The 18,088-nt window shown below is 35.1% G+C and overlaps 1 protein-coding gene across 5 annotated transcripts in view; it reads right to left on the minus strand.

Annotated features, from left to right (window-relative positions):
• The window catches only part of LOC126752260 (uncharacterized), a 106,370-nt gene that overhangs the window by 77,832 nt on the left and 10,450 nt on the right, over nucleotides 1-18,088 (minus strand). For all 5 annotated transcript variants that reach the window (XM_050462951.1, XM_050462953.1, XM_050462952.1 and 2 more), the window contains one exon: nucleotides 1,217-1,283. The gene's annotated coding sequence lies outside the window, so the exon portion shown is untranslated. The remainder of the gene's footprint in view (nucleotides 1-1,216; nucleotides 1,284-18,088) is intronic.

Consider the following 18,088-nt stretch of genomic DNA (forward strand, 5'->3'; position numbering starts at 1 on the left):
TTGAGACAACTATAGACAATAGTTGAATCGAAGAAGACGTGTTACGAGTCTATGATATCGTGATAGGTAATGAATCGTGTAATTACGCGCATGAGCCCGAAAGTAGTCGACTGTATGGAATCTGCCAGATCAACCAAAACTAACAAAAATGGATCACGCATGAAGCAGTTGTCTGTTTTTTGGAAAAACTGAATATTTCGCAATCACTAGAACACAGAACAGTGAATTCTCATAACCATTTGTTTGCTAGTTATCTATCAAGAAATCAGCAAAACCAAGCACTGTAGATTGATGAGTCTTCGCTACGACAAGGCGAACTTTCAGACATCGACTGAAACAACTGCATTTTTGAGCATTGAAAATATCGATTTGATGAGTCATTCACTATATAGTCCAGATTTGGCACTGAATGATTTCTTTTTATTCCCATATGTAAAAAATAAACTATGATGTTTTTCGGCACCTGTAGAGGCAGTTGATGCGTTCAGAACGCATGGTTTGAAGATACCTCAATCAGAGCGACAAAAGTGTTACCATAATTGGGCGAAACGCATGCGAAAGTGTAAGATCTATTGATCTGGAGAATATTTTGTAAGATAATAAAACGATTTTTGATGATTAAAATTTGTTTTTGTTCTATAATCGCGAAATATAACATGTAGACCTCGTAAAATATTAGATGATAATTATTGCAATCCCTCTCTAAACGAACTTTGATTTTCATTTATAGAAATATAATGAACTACTTCATCATATCAAGCGCTTAAAATTAAATTTCTACGACGGTCGGGGTACTAGAACGGATTGAACATATCAGCATTCCTCAATTTTTTTTTGGAACTACCTTTTTACTTTTTAATAACAACGTAAAACCTAGATATGTTGCACAAATATGTGAAAGATTCGAAGAAATTGAATTAATATCTATCAAATGCATATTAAAGAGACGCATCCGTTAAATTTAAGCAACTGACAGACAAATTGACTCTATTGAGCAGTTAGGAAGCCGAAGGCTTTGAGGTATATATGAGACGCATTTCTAAACAGATAAACAGAGTAGATAAGATACTAACTTATGCCCTAACCCCAGAAGCCAGAGCGGTTCCTATGGTGAGATTTTGTGGCTCGACGCTTGGTAGCAATTTTCTTCATATGTAAGTTTTTGGCAACCAATAGATTTTATTTGAGTAAATTTGTATGGAAATTGTAGACTTACCTTATTTCTTCTAACACACAGAACCTTGATCAATATTCATAGACTCGGTAAAAAATTCCTTTGAACTCTGGAAAAAATTAAAAAAAAAGAAAACAAACGGAGTTATATTTTTGTGTTAGGAATTTTATGTTATTTAAAAATACTTTTGATTAAAAAAAAATACTTTTAATAATTAAAAAAATAATTCATTATTAAAAAATTAAAGTTATAGCACACTTTAAGGCGTGTTAAACGCTTTTCAAAGGTCTTTTCAACTTTTCAGAAAATACTAGACACACTTCCTCCCCTTTTATAATTATATAACACAAAATCGGTAAAAAAAAAATCACATTTTCTGCACAAATTTGTTTCTACTTTCTTCATTTATTTACACAAAATTATGAAATCGATTTGTGCTTTGATTACTTTTTAATAGCATGAACGCACAAATATCCGGTACATAAACATCTGCTTATCAAATATGTCTTACGGTAACTGTAGCGGCTATAAAGCAGCGAAAAGACTCGGCTGTGAGTTGAGCGCAAAAAAGTATGCAAAAAGTAATGAACGTTGTATCCACCTTGCTGAAAATACTACGCATTCTCAAGATGCTGTATAAATACCTACATAAAAAAATAATAAAAGATGTAAAGAAAAATTATAAACATATTTATATATATACATACTTGTATATAATTACATAAATAAATGAGGAGCATATAAGGTTTCGTCGCCATATTTTAGGAGCTTTGCGGTCAGTTGCCTTTCGCTTGCACCTGCTTAAAAACATTTCTCTCACATTCTTGGCAGTTAAAATAAATGAGCGCATTTTGAGTGTGCAAAGCTGAAATTTCAACTTTATGGGTATAAATATTTTAACAACACTTGGTCTACATCAAAAGGTCTCGAACGTCAAAGTTAAAACGAAAAAATACCAAAATAAATGCTCTTAAGTGCCACAACCACAGAGTGTCCCGCATATTAATATTACTGCCATCTGCTTTGCTAGCTTTATTTACAAACTGAAATTTTTGTTTAAGCTTACGATAACCTGGCGCCATAGCTCTTTTCATGCTTTAATTGCTGTTGTTGAAAATTTTAGTTGTTGCATTAATACTTTTCATTTTAGAGTTTCCTTTTTGTTTTTATGTGGAGGCGTCCGTTTACCAGCAGCAATTTAACACCCTTAAAAAGTTTAAGTTTATCTCATTTATTACTCCAGCAGACTCTCGCCAGCAACTTTGCGCTCAGGGTGGTGCGAAAGTGGTATTTCCTTTAGTGTAAATTTCGCATAAATAATTATATTTTTTAGGCCAAATCAAGTTCAAAATTTGTTTAAAGCCCTATACATTAAATGCGAAATAATTACTATAGAAAATATGCTTTATCGCTTTTCTAAAACAATAAATTGTAGTCCCAACCTTCACCACTCATTTAACATCTTGCATTTTCAGCAATGCTTCTCTCCTCCAACCATCTTAAGCTCTTATAAGTATGCTTCACAATTTCACACACATATGATACTAGAGAACTACAGAGCTTCTATAATTTTCTGTTGTTTGTTTTCTATTAATTTGTCACTAACAAGACAGACGCGGTAATTATTTGCCACTGTTACAGAGGATTTAAGTATGTCAAAGTGTTCTAAAAGTTCATAGTTTTCTATATGTGCATATATAGAATAATACATACGAGTATAACATACTTATGGGCGCTTTAGTCCTATTTTGCGTTTGCTCAGAAGAAGTCGGTCTAAAATTTTATATTTCAAGTGATGAATTACTCAGTAATTTAATGCTATGCATATAATTATAACATCAGAAAACATTTCTGAAGAATGGAAAGTGATATCTTCCATTTTTAACTCTGAAGGTTAACTTCTGTATGCATGTGTAGAATTATATTATAATTTATAATTGAACTCTCCTTCAACAAATTTTAAAATTAGACAAATATATAGCATTTATCACCTCGTAAACGAACTGAAAGCATGCCCTACTCAAAACACCATTATCTCGACCATCTCATTATTGACAATCAACTTTAACTAAACTCAATTGGTTTTTAGATTAACACATGCATAATTCCCAAATTGGTAATAAAGATCTAGCGATAGGTAACTATAGTACACAGGGCGGTAATAAATACTAATATTTTCCTCTTTGTTGTTTGCCAATTTGGTTCCCAGGCGTATGAGGCCAGAATTGACGTTCGCATATTAAATGTTCACATTTGTTCATTCGCTGAGCTTTCGTGAATAATTCAACGAAATCGATTGTGTTACTTTAATTACAAGAGTTAACCTTGTTTGCTTCCATATAATTTGACTTGTCAAGTTTAGACAGCTGGCTATTTTCTAAAAATAATCTAGAAGTTGTAATAATTTCCATTCGTACTTTTACTGGTACTGCCATCCATACAAAGAGGATTTCATATTAAAAAAAAAACTTTCACTGAATTAAGCATATACTAAGGCGCCTGATGCTTAAAATTAATAATATTTTAAAAATGAATTACGTTTGAAAATATAGCTCAGGATCTAACAACAAGGAACGAAAGTAGGCAATAAATTTTACGAAAGTACACGGAAATTGAAATTAAATTCCCCGGGTAAATGATGTTTCAAAAAAGTGTACCTTGCTAAGTTTGTAGGACTGTCCTTAATTACTAAGCCAAACATGAGCACGATCTGTCAACCAGTTTGTTTACAGCAGCTGCTTAAGTCGGTACACCTCAGTAGTGCATTGCGATTTTTACAATGGATAAAAATATCGAACAAATAATTTGTCTCAAAATTTATATTTCTAACCAAATTTCGTTTGTGGAATCGTTTCGAATGTTGGAAAAGGCTTACGGTGATTCAAAAACACAAGACGCTCGAGAGATCGTTGAAGACATTCCTCGTTCAAGTCGACTCTTCAACTGATGTAAATATTAAAAAACTGAAGGATATGGTGCTCCAAAATCCTCAGACAAGTGTTTGGAGAGATGGCAAGAGAGCTCGACTTCTCTTGCGAGTCCGTTCGAATGATTTTGGTGAATATTATGAGTATGAACGCGTTCTTGCTCAACTCGTCCCGATAAAGCTGAACTTTGTTCAAACAGAGTATGATTGCGACCGAATTCAATGCCAAAAACGCAATGAAAACCTTCTATCAAAGACTGTATTCAACAGATTTGGCTCCGCACTTCCCAATCAATCTAGTGTACCACAATACACTCGAGAATTAATTGAAGTATTTTCGCGCAAAAGCTCAAAATAAACGATACCTTTGAAATACCACTAAACCGACAACATACATTTTTTTGGTAACTATGGGCCTTCGAAGTAGTTTGAGCTGATTCTTCTATTTTAGACCACGATCTCTTGCGCTTCACATTCTTGAAAACAACCCACTTTACGTCGGCAGTAACAATGCGCTTCGAAAATGGAACACTTCTTTGACGTTTCATAAGCAACAGCAGAGTGGTTAAGGGGTTACATGGGTTTACGGGTTTCAAAAAATCGATTTTTTATTGTCTTATTAAATTCTACAACACCACCAGAATATTGTCCTACATTTTCAAGTTGATCAGAGTAATAGTTTCGGAGAACTTGTGCACTCGAGGCTAGCTAGGCTAAGTGCATCGTCTTTAAACGCGTTTTTCTCAAAACTGTGTTTTTGAAGTCGGTTGGCAAGATTTCTCGAGAACTACTCAACTGATCTTAATGAAATTTTACACAGGTCTTTGAGATACAATTCTTAAAGACTTGGACGAAGGATTTTGTTTCGATTACAAATATTTGGAAGAAAAATGTCGCGAAATTTCGCTGAAATTTTCATTATTTTGTAAAAATGTCTGCCACAAATTCAATTTTCAGTTTTTTCCTTCATCCAAGTTTTAAGTTAAAGTTTTAACTAAAACACATACTTTTTCACTTTAGATGATCCTTTAAGGAGTTATCCTGCCAACGCGGGCGTATCTTTTTTCCGAGGGGTCACCGGAAATGGCGTCGCAATGGCCGAGTTTAAAATATTTTTTCAAAAATTTCAAAATTTCTTTGTTAATAATATATGTTTGTAACAATAAAAAATCTAATTAAATATTTAATTTTTTATATGAGAAAAAAATGTTGAAAAAAAGGCTGTTTTTTACCCGAGGAAACCCATGTAACCCCTTAATGCGAGGAAACAAATTTTGTTCTGTAAGAACATGAGGAACACATATGTATGTCAAGCTTCGAGTCCTCAACACATATTCTCCGTTCACATAAGTTTCGCCTTGCCCGAACTAAAACAGTAAAATATGCCGAAAATGCGGGTTTCGATCTTCGATAGAACACCGAACAATAACTATTCCAAAAATGAAAAAAAAAATTATTTACAATTAAACATTGATCTATCAGCTGTTCAAATATATGTAAAACGGTAAGGTGGTTAAGTGTGAAATCGGTTGCGAAAAAATTCAATAAAATCAGCTGTTATAATCAATTAAAATTATTTAGTGAATAACCCAATATATAAAAAATTTAGACCTGATATTGACATATTTACGTACACACTCGTTGTTGCTTTGCAAATACAATTATATCTCTGTAATAATTTCCATTAATATTTTCACCACAAGCAAGTTTTTAAAATAAAGACGCAGACCATTGTGTCCACAAAGTCCATTAAAAAGTATTTATTATTTCAATGTGTAATAAAGAATTACGTGTGAATGTGATCAATTTTGTTTTTATTATTTATAACATTTTCATTTTGCTGAGATTGTGTGTTGAATAATATATAAATTATAAAAGCACACGGACAATAAAAGCTCAGTGATTTGTAAAATCTCGTACGAGCATGGCCAACTAAAGCCGATAACTAGTGGACAAGCTGTGAAGGCCTACGTGCATATAAACATTTAAAGCATTGAGCAAATATTCAAGTAAATGTATACATATAAGTACATATATATTTTTAGAATTGCAGACAAATAAATATTTGCAGTCACATTGCTAAATGAAAGCTTTTATTATATGAAAATGTTTATTGTTCATTCATTAGCAGCATTCGATCTGTATTTACTAGAGAAATAGGAGAAAATATATGTAGGTAGCATGTTTCTAGAGGTAAAGAACGTACAGTGGGATAACTGTCAAATCAGAAGAAGCTCAGAAAGACATGTATTAAATTTTAAAATATTATTAAAAGATTTGATAAAGCTTTTATATGAAATTTCTGAAATTTTAGGTTACTTTAAAAATTACCACGAACAGAAAAATATTTTGAACTCAATTATATGCCTTTAAGATAGCGATACATAATGAAAGTAACACCCAAAAGCAGGCTTCGTTGAACTTGTAGACCAGCGAATGTATTTTATCAAGTTCATAAACGGACACCACGTATTCAGTTCTATGGGACTAATAGAACCAAGAACAAGAAATGAGTACTCGAAACAGAAACTCGGCGTTGTTTACAGTAACTGAGATTGCAAAATCATCATGTGACCTATTGTGTGAGTGTGACAAATATAGGTAATAATGGGGAAAAACATACATTCAATATTGCATGAACATTTGATTGTAATAAAATTGTTCACGTTGGATCCCACACATTTATCAATTGCTCTAAAAAGGCTCGTGTCGATTGGTCGAAAGAAATGTTAACAAAATACGAAGCGATGCTTCGAAACACGTCTATGACGTGACAGGTTATGAATCGTGGATGAGCCCGAAAGTAAGCAGCAGTCGATTGTTTCTGGATGTTTCAAGATGAGCCGATTCAAACAAAAGTTGTTTGCGCACGAAGCACTTTCAAGCAAATAGTTGCCAGTATTTTTGGAAAAGCTGGACATGTCTACTGGAACAACGCAGAGCAATAAAATTTACACAACTATTGCCAGTTGTCTTTCACGAAAATAGGAAAACCAAGCACCGTGTATGGATCACTCTTCGCCACGGCAAGGCGAAAGCTTTCACATATCGACTGAAGCAATTGTATTTTTGAACACTCTAAACATCGATTATATATAGACCTTACTTGGTACCGAATGGCTTCTTTTTATTCCTGTTAAAAAAATACTCTAAGAGGTCAACGATTTTCGATACCAGAAGAGGCGGTTGTTGCGTTCAAAAGCCATGATTTGGAGATACCTTAAACAAGGTGACAAATATGCTACAACAATTGGTCCAAACGAAGGCAAAAGTGTATTGATCTTAATGGAGAACATTTTGAAAAACAATGAAACCATTTTTGATGATTAAAATTTCGGGATTTGAAACCGAAATATAAAAGGTAATCTACCAATAACTCTACAATTATTTTTAATTAAACTTTCCGAGCGAAATATAAAAGGCAACGTACCTACAGATAGGTACCATATATTACATCTCCACCTCTAATTAGTCTATGCCATCTCACTCGATGTTAATAAAATTTCTAAAGAGAGGATACTTTACTCATTCTGGGCGTAAGAAAGTATTGCCTCAACATTGAAACAGTTTGAAGGGCTGTCTCAATAGAGGCTCCTTAGGAAGCTCATATAAACACTTAATGGATACTTAAGCTTTAGCTAGAATGATATTTTTGAAGTGGAGGGGCTTTCTTAGAAAAAGGAAGATAAAGATATTTTAGAAGTCGACGCTTTCCTAGAAAAAGAAAGATTACTAAGAGACAAATTTATCCTATCGTGCGAATGTACGTCGAGGTTTTCCTACCAAGAAACGTTAGATGCAATAGTCAAAAAGACAGTATTTTCATAAATTTAAGTGCTAGAGAACAAACTACAGTTGTAATTACAAATCACAGATAATTTGTGAAAGGAAGCTATAAATTAAGCGTTGTGCAGTATGCAATTAAAATCGCTTAGACGCTTCAGAGTATACATATATATAAATATTTATATAAGCGAACTTTGCCACTTATAGCGGTGAATTAAACTTTCCTCCTACCACACTTATTATTTATAAATGTTGAACTGGTTGAATGCGAACATCTGCCTTGCAAAACACACTGCCAACCAACCCAAGTGCTGCCCACCACGTGCCACTTAAAGCGAAATACCTGATTTCCACTGACTTGTGGCCGCCAAACAAAGTGGTCATGGACAAAGTGCTGCGCACGTTTTGTTGCCTTCGTTTTAGCAAACAATAATGCAGTGACCAGATTGAGAGAGAGAGAGAGAGGAAGAGAGTGCGGGCGATAGAGAAGGACTATATAATTGCCCTGCTTTCTAAAGCAATTTTGAACTAAACGCTTCTTTAAAATGGAAAAACGAAAAGCTACGTGCACTCAGCTAAACGCGCTGGAGCCTCAAAGAAGGCCACGCCACTTTTGTGTGAGGCTATGCATGGATTTTGTGTTAAAAAGAAATATAAAAAGCGAAATTGCTACAAAAATTGCAAATTCAAGACGAAGCAAAAATGTGGCAACTTTGTGCTTTGCAGCAATCAGCGAAACTTTACAAAAATTGCGTGCGCGCGGTTCGTGGTTGGGGCGGGGCGGTGCGGTGGTTATGATGAGCCAATCAAAAATGAATTTCCCTAATTGTCTGCCAACGAAATGTAATGAAATAGCCAGAATGAAAAGAAATTAATTTTGAATAATTTTGATTGCGTGTGTATGCGTTTTGTTTTCATAACGCGCTTGTACTTTTCGGAATCGGCTTTTGCAACGGCGAAATGGAAAATGGGAAATGGCAAGAATTGCAAGCGGAAAGTCAAACAAAGCGCTGAATGTCAAGCAGCCAACGGGTCGGAAATGAAAAGTGCTCGCAAAGTATACTTCACTTAATTTGCGCGCTGAATGCTTGAAGGGCAAGCGGCTGGCCAAGCAGCGGCGGCGCGCGGCGACTTATGGGTGTCTCATACAATAGCACAAGCTGCGGGTGGGCTGCTGCTAAGTACATACAAATGTAGACGACGCCTACTTTTAGCCTCTTCATCAGTCTTCTTCGGAACTGCGGCTACTTTAGTGAAAGACATTTTCGAGTGATGACAGTTCCGGCTGTCGTTGCCAATGAATACTCCAGAGTTGAGATGCTAGTATTTATAGTTATATACTTATGCATGTACATACATATTGTATACGAACAGGGTGATCCTTCAGGCATAAAATGTTGTTCATATGCATAAAAACTAAAATTTTTACAATGAAGTGAAAATGAAGCATAAATTGTGGCAACAAAGGGCAGTTTCATACATATGTATGCTGGGTGGATCCATATATAATTATTCATATTCATTACAATTACAACATTTATTTGTATTGCCTTCTATTGGAATTAGTTTTGCCTTTTCATAAATTTGCCAAGTGACCTATAAGCGACCTTGGATTTTTGCGCAGTATAATTATGTAAAAATGGATGTAGAAGTTCATACATAAAGAAAAAATATTTGAAAGCTTCAAATACGATTAAAGAAAATTATTACAGGATGGTCTTATATGGGTCTTAGAGTCGCATACAAAAAATGTAGCCAAATTGCAGCACCAAGCTGGACTTTCGGCAGCATTGAGACAACTAATAACACCGTTATCAGTCTGTAATCGCGTTTCAGATAAATTAGGGTGATCTTTACAAAATAGGTCACAGTTCTGCAGACAGACAGACAACTAAAAATACCGTTATCAGTCCATAATAGCGTTTCAGATACATTAGGGTGATCTTTACAAAATATTTCACAGTTCTGCAGACAGACAGACAACTAAAAACACTGTTATCAATCCTTAATCGCGTCTCAGATACATTAGGGTGATCTTTAAAAAATATTTCTCAGTTTTCCAGACAGACAGACAACTAATAACACCGTTATCAGTCTGTAATCGCGTTTCAGATACATTAGGGTGATCTTTAGAAAATATTTCTCAGTTTTCCAGACAGATTAGTAGCATTGCACAGTGATAAGAGCACAGATTTCTCTAAACTGCCAATTTAGGGTTAGGAAATTTTAGCTTATAAAAAAAGACTTCATTCACAAAATTTTACACCACCCTAATATAATTAAATTCTTATATAGAAATACCGAATTATTACACTATTTGTTTCAGCCATATACATACATACATATATGTACATATATATATTCCTATACATGGAAAATCTTATGGCATATGGACATATCAAAGAGGTCCCAAGAAAAGATTTATTGTTGTTTTTCGAGACCACTACTTTTCACAAGCCCACATCCAACTTTCAACCACACATACTACAAATAACTATATACATATATAGATATGTGGCCAAAGGCGAGTTTTATGATATCACTTGCATGACAGATTCAGCACAAGCACAAAGTAGCTGCAAGCACTGAACGAGCTTGATATGTAAACCGAAAACGAAGGCCAAAAAGTACGAAATAAAAATGAAAATTGAGAAGCTATCAAATACAGACGGCCACACAGTCACCCACAAGCCAACATTGAAATCAAAGTATCACAAGAGAAATGTGTTAAAAGCGACAATGAAGAATGTATAAAATGACAACAAAAACAAAAGTAAATACATACATATATAAAGTACTTGGCATGCTTCACTTTAATGCGTTCACTGTGTAAACGCTCAAGAGTGGCAACTATATAAGTGAGTGGGCGTACGCCAATTGAGAAATGTGAAAATGAAGCGTTTTAAAACGCATTAAAATGCCAAAGGCAGATGGGTTAAGACGCCATCGAAGTCACTGTGGAAGGCTGTGTGGAGGAGTAAAATTATGTATATATATAACTGTGAAAAGTGATCTTAATTTCGATTGCAATGGTTTCATTGTGTGATGACTTGAGTTGGAGACGACTTGGGACTTTCTATAACAAAATTATTGAAAGTTGTCATGAAAGGCAGAATTGAGTAATTGTCTTCCAAATAACGAAAAAATAATAAACAACGTTGACTTCGATTGCAATGAAGCTACAGTCTTTCCAAAAAACGAAGGTTTCCATAAAAAAGCCTTATTTTTGATCGTTCAGTTTGTATAGCAGCTACATGCTCTGTTGGTGCAATCTGAACAATATGTTCGGAAATTGTACAGTTGTCTTGGAAAATAATATACGTCAAGTTTCATGAAGATATCGTGGCAAATAAAAAAAAAATCCATACAAAAACTTATTTTTAGCTGCCAGTTTGTATGGCAGCTATATGTGATAGTGTTCCGATTGCGGTGGTTTTCACAAATGAGCAGCAGCTTGGGAAGGAAAGGTCTTTTACAGAATTTCAGATCGATATTTCAATAACTGAGAGACTAGTTCGCGTTGATACAGACGGACCGACAGCCAGATATGACTAAATCAACTCAGATCGTGATTCTGATCATATATATATACTTTATATGGTCACCAACCAAATATAATATATCCTGTGTAGTCATATATAAACAATTTTTATGTTCTTGAGATTTATTTATGCACAAAAAAATAATTTCTTCATTTGCCTATATTTCTTATATATCATACTTATGTATATACTTTAGTATAGTATATCCCAATTACAGCTGTCAATACACACAGGTATGCAGCAAAAACATCTATTTAAATCATCCATAACGGTTAATTTGCTTCAGTACACAGAAATTGCCAAAAATAAAAATCGCAAAAATATCGATTCGTTTTCAAAGAAACCTTCTGCTTGAAGTAATCTAATATGAATTATTTGGTAGCCACAAAAGGTTTCATACTGTTACTCAACATTACCTAACAAAATTTCACATTCTGTGCATTTATTGCATGTTTGTATGTGTTTCATTAAAATTTTGACAGTTTGAAGAGGGCAACAGAGCGTAACATCAGGTTATAAACACGAGCAGAAGCAAAGTCTACACGATGATGCCCGCCACAAGCAAATAAAGAAAATTTATGTATGTGAAAGGTTTCCCGTGAGAGTTAAGGATTCTTTCTTATTATGATATGATGATATGGCGGTTGAATTATTGCTATGAAAGCAGGCAAATATAAAATATAGATGGTAAAAAAAGTTATATATTATTTATGTATATTCTCATGTATTTAAATATCGAGTACAAGTTTATTGCCTTCTGTATAATCTGTCTTTATTTTTGTCTCTTCAAGCGTGAATTATTCGCATTTGCCCGCCCGTTATAAGACCAAAATAAATTTATCTCTTTTATACCAACTTGAAATGTTACTCATACGCAATGGCATGCAACAATTATTTCAAAAGGCAGTAGTTGCTATAAAGGTAGATTCATATGCTGGATAGATAGCAGATATAATTACTTACTCAACATTTACAAGCGTTACTTTGCTGAAATCGCAATTAGTGAAGTTTTTTGTGCATATTTTTAAGGTGACCTTTAAGTAACCTTGTTCACAATGGGTCTCCTAAAGGCCTATCGTCAGACATCCACTCTACCTATCTAAGCAACCTTGGCTCAGCTGCGGAGATACGATTGTGTAAATGTGGTTGTAGAAGTCCAAAAAAAACTCCAAATATGGTTATAATACTTTTCATCCAAAAAATTAGTTTTTCTTAAAATTGCTATTCCAAGATAGTCAATTGTCAACATCAAGAAAAGTCAGAAAAATATAGTATAATTCTTGATCCAGGAAAATTTAGCTTATTTACTTGAAACCAACAATTTTCTAGTCATGTCTTTAAGTTTTCAAACAGAAAAATGTTTGACGTGCCTCTGTAGTACTAACTACCGAAGCGGACTCCAACAACTTTCAACAGAGCTACTTTCTTGTTGATTTTCTCTTGCTCTCTCAGATCTCGCTCCTCATTCATTGTGTACTTTCTTTACTTTTAAAATATAAGACATTTTTGTTGATGGGATAATCCTAACTTACTATTAGACGCCTTTAGCATTCTTTTGTTAGGGATTAAAAGACGTCTCCTGCCTTTAAAAAAACTATTCTTTACGTATTTGTTGGTAAAACTATTTTGACATTATTTACATATGTCAGAAAGATTAATGTATGAATAACATAATGCTTGATTTCGTACTAATTCATTATGAAGTAGTGTCCCGACAGTGCCACAAATCTTAAGCGATTGAAGTCAACACAATCGCAAAGCAGAGTCGATAATTCGATCAGTCATGGATCGGATTCAGTTCCACTTTTACTCTAGTAGATAATGCACATACACAGAGACGCCGTACAAAGCGCATCGGAGACGATTTTGCTACAGTGGAGTAAAGTAAGAAGAAGACCCGAATGAGTCGATCCAACATCACTTATTGGAACTGTGTCCATCTAAATTAGGGAAAATTTTGCGGAAAGATCTAAGTTTGCGAGTTTACAAAAACCAACTCGTAGAAGAACTGACGACGAACCACTATCAAGCGCGTCACACGTTCGTTGAATGGGTCCAAAGCAATATGGCCACCAATTCCGATTTTCACAAGAAAATTGTATTTAGCAATAAAGCATTCTTTCGGTTGAATTCGTACGTTAATAAAAAAAAATTCCACATTGTGAGTAATGTTAAGCTACAAGCCATTGTTAAGATGGCGTTACGTCCTCCAAAAGTCACTGTTTGGTCATAAATGTAACCGGCCATAATGTTAAAATAATTTGAGAAAGCTATAGAAACGTGATTAATGACTTTTTCGTGCCTGGATTAGTGGATGTTGATGTCGACGAACTTCGAATCAACGAAACAATCAATTTATTGAAAAAAACTTTTAGTGAGCGTGAGTGAGTTCTCGTGTCGTGTGTCTTTGGCGTTGCCTTCAAACCCGCTGGACTGTTTTTGGTGGAGTTATGTGAAGCCGATTGCCTACGCCGATATGCCTGATGCGATTGACGCTAATGAGGAGAATATTAAACGCGTTATAGCCTACTCACGGCCCCGAAGACTGCAAAAGATTTGTTTAAAATTGACATCCTAAGTTGGATTTATTCGAGCCAGCCGCGGCAGTTACTTGCCCGGAATCATTTTTAAATCAAAATGGCAAACCCTTATCTTCATAATAACGATAAATTCTTCTTCATAACATTAAATTATATGCGTTTAATTTTTTCCTGAAAACCACATGTCTAAAAAAACACCCTATATAATGTGTGAGCTCGTTTTACGTTCCCTCTTTCATTTGTTATTTTTATTGTTTCAAGTACTTAACATTATTTGTTACATTTCTTGCTGGATTGCAGCAGTGTAATGCTCGTAATGCTAGTCATTGGAACGTGTCTATTTCAGCTGCAATCGGGATTTGGTTAAAAAGCGTTGGCGTCGTCAAGTGTTGCTGTGTTTCTTATGTTTCCTCGACATTTCTTTTTCGTTTTCTTGTACTTGCGCGCAGTGAATCACTCACCGCCAGTATAATAAAGCAGTAAAATAATAGTAAAAACCCCCAAATATTGAAATAAGAAGTAAAATTGAATTCACAGCATTGTCGGGCGTTAATATGTTTTTTGTTGCCTTTTAGTTGCTGACAGTTGGTGGTGTGAATGAAGACGATGTTGGCGATAATAGCCAAAGCCGCAAGCTGTGCGGAGTAAGATTGCGTTGACTCCATCTTGTCGGACATCGAATTTAATGGTGTTTTTATATGTTCTAAATACTCATTGATTTCCCAGTCAACTATTGATATCTAGTGCTTACTAAGTCAAGCATTAAGCGCAGTGCTTATATATAACTATCTACCAGCATCTAAGTGTACTGACAAGAATGGGGGAAATTGAATCGAATCCAATAGAAACAACCAGAAAGACAGAAATCAGATCGTTTAGCAGACAGTCGGATCTGTCAACAACACGGCACCATTTCTTGTAATTACTTCAATGTTTTCTGTCACTACAACTACAACAAAAGAAACCATTATTTTAAATACATATTTATATGATAACGAGAAAGCGTCTGAAGAACAACAAAGCGGACAGTGCCGATGGGTTGCCGACGTAGCTATTCAAATACGAAGCATGCATCAGCTTCTTTGTTGAATATAGTCGGACAAAAGCATATCCGACGATTATAATTTAAGTGTGCTCTGCCCAATCCACAAAAAGGGAAACACCACAATCTGCGCCAATATCGCATTTAAGGTTCTATCGAGCGTACTGTGTGGAAGATTAAAACCGGCCGTCAACAAACTGATTGGACCTTATCAGTGCGGCTTTAGGCCTGGAAAATCAAATCAAGAGAATCGACACACCACCTTTTCGTCGATATCAAGCACGAAAAAGAGCTGTTTTTATGCCGCTATGACTGAATTTGGTATCCCTGCAAAATTAATGCGGCTGTGTAAATTGATGACAACATCTGATGATTCGGCCTTAGGAGTTTTCGAGAGAAAAGTTCTGCGAAAGATGTATGGTTCTTTGACAGTGACAGTGAAAGACAGTGGCTGCCCTGGCTAGGTCACTTTGTACGTATGGACGAAAACAGTACAGCTCTGAAATTATTCGACGCAATACACACCGGGGAAGCAAAGGAAGAGGAAGATATCCACTCCATTGGAAAAACCAGGTGAAGAAGAACTTGGCTTCGCTTGGAATGTCCAATTGGTGCCACGTTGCGAAAAGAAGAAACGACTGGCGCGCTGTTGTTAACTCGGCTATAATCGCGTAAGCGGTGTCTATGGCAGTAAAGAAGAAGAAGAGGACCGATATTTTGAGTAAATAGTCAACACTGGATACTCAGACGCTCTAATTCGGAGTCTGAGAGCTAGACAGACTATAGTCCAACTCCAACTTCTTTTGGTTGAGATATTACTGATAAATACGCACATGCTTATGTATATAAATAATAATATCGGGATACGTTTGTACATAAGTATGTATTCTTCTATAGCTAATACTATTTTCGGCAAATTCCATTCAAACTGAGCAAATGATAATAATAAAGATTAGGTATCCTGCAGCGACTGCTATTGCCGATAATTCTATGCTCATCTTCAAAGCGAGTATGCGAAACGCGGCGACATTGGAGCTCCCAAATTATCCACCAAAGTCAATAAAGAATATTTAACTGAATAAGCAACAACAATAATAAGAAGACTAATACCAAGAGCTCAAACAATCGCACGCTGGTTTTTGTCCACTCGCACAAACACACACACACCAACACGCTTAGACTTCCACACACAATTTGTAGCTCATTAATGCGCATTCACATGGAAAATGTTGTAGTTGGGGTTTGGAGGCACAAAATAAAGAACAAAAAATAAGTTTGAAGGAAACGGAAAGTTCTAAGAAAATCTATAAGCTAAACGCGCTGACACATTTTTCCTCGCCGTCTAAGTCTTAAACAAAGACAGGGCAAGAGCGTGCCACAATAAGTGTCTCACACAGCGCGCCACCAGTGAAGCAACAGCTTCAGTGGGGAAATTCTCGTCGATAATATTTTCGTCTATTGAAATTTTCCGCCTTACACACACACCCAGACAAAGCTTTTCATCTAATGCGTGCGCATAACGGACTGACTGACTGAGCAGACAGCTGAGATGAGCTCACCCGCTGATCCATATGAGTACACAGCGTATATAACGGTTCATAGGAGCGAAATTGAAGTTATGTGGCCACGCTGTGCTGTCTATTTTGCTCGCAAATCGATTTTCTGCGGAATTTAATTTTCATCGTGCATCCACACATGAGTTTGTATGTGTGTGGGTATATTCTGTTTGTGTACGCGTTTACACGAGTATTGTTTATTTAGCTTTATTCCATTAATAATTTAATGGAAATGCAAATATTTACACATTTTACTTGATGTCATTGCTGTTTTATAAGAGGTTTTATGTATTTTTTTAATTTGTTTGCAGATATTATAGAGATTCTACTCTTATAAATTGAGAATTCTTCAATCAGCTGTTCTGGATTAAAGATCCAGCTGAAATTCATAGAAAATAGTTGCTTTCTTCATACCAATCTAAGTAATTTAGAAAATATAATGTGCAACGGCATCACCGCAATCACAAAACACTGGCGGAGAGATTATCTGAGTTTTTCTACAGAGTTTTCCAATAAGAGTGATATCATTTCATTAAAAAAAACAAGAATTCTAAGGAATTCAAATGTTTTTTATTAATTAATATTCAGACTTATATTTTTCAAGACGATCTCTACTGGCGACGGTGATTCTAGAACAACAGGCTAACTCAAATGAAATAATAAGGGATACGTGCCTACATAAGACTTGTTAGTAAGTAGCTACGTTTTTTGGTTTACGACAAACTTTCACATGTAAAATTTAGCGATAAATTGTTTATAACAGTCATCAATCGTAGTTTACTATATAATATTCCTATAAAGTTACAGTTAACTTTCAAGTGGACATTTTCTAACAGATCGTCGCTCGATTTTAATAAATAATGTTTTAAGAAAAACGGGATAAATTGGCACAGCTGATTTCACTGATTATTTGTATTCACTATTGGGTCTCTGACGTTTCCTTTTGGGTGTTACAAACATCGCCGAAATTGTAATTTGAATTCCCTAGTTAAACGATATTTAAAAAAAAATTATTTTGCTAAGAACTGTCCTTAATTACTATGCCAAATATGAGCGCGATCTGTCAATCAGTTTATTAACAGCAGGTTCTTAAGTCGATACACTTCAGTAGTGCGCTGCGATTTTTACAATGGATAAAAATATCGAACTAAGATTTCAAATTTGGTATTTCTATTCAAATTTCGTGTGCGAAATCGTTGCGACTGTTGGAAAAAGCTCACGGTGATTCAAAAACACAAGCCTCCGAGTGCTACAAAGCCATCTAATACGGTCGAGAGATCGTTGAAGTCAGCCCTCGTTCAGGACGAACTTCAACTTCTTCAAATGATGAAAATATAAAAAAAGTGAAGGATATGGTGCTTGAAAATCGTCAAGCAAGTGTTAGAGAGATGGCAAGAAAGCTCGACATCTCTCGCGAGTCCGTTCGAATGATTTTGGTGGATATTTTGGGGTATGAGACGTGTTCTTGCTCTACTCGTCCAAATAAAAATGATTTTTTTTTTCAAAAAGAGAACCGTAAACA

The sequence above is a fragment of the Bactrocera neohumeralis genome, chromosome 3 (genome assembly GCF_024586455.1).
Source record: "Bactrocera neohumeralis isolate Rockhampton chromosome 3, APGP_CSIRO_Bneo_wtdbg2-racon-allhic-juicebox.fasta_v2, whole genome shotgun sequence".
Classification (NCBI taxonomy): domain Eukaryota; kingdom Metazoa; phylum Arthropoda; class Insecta; order Diptera; family Tephritidae; genus Bactrocera; species Bactrocera neohumeralis.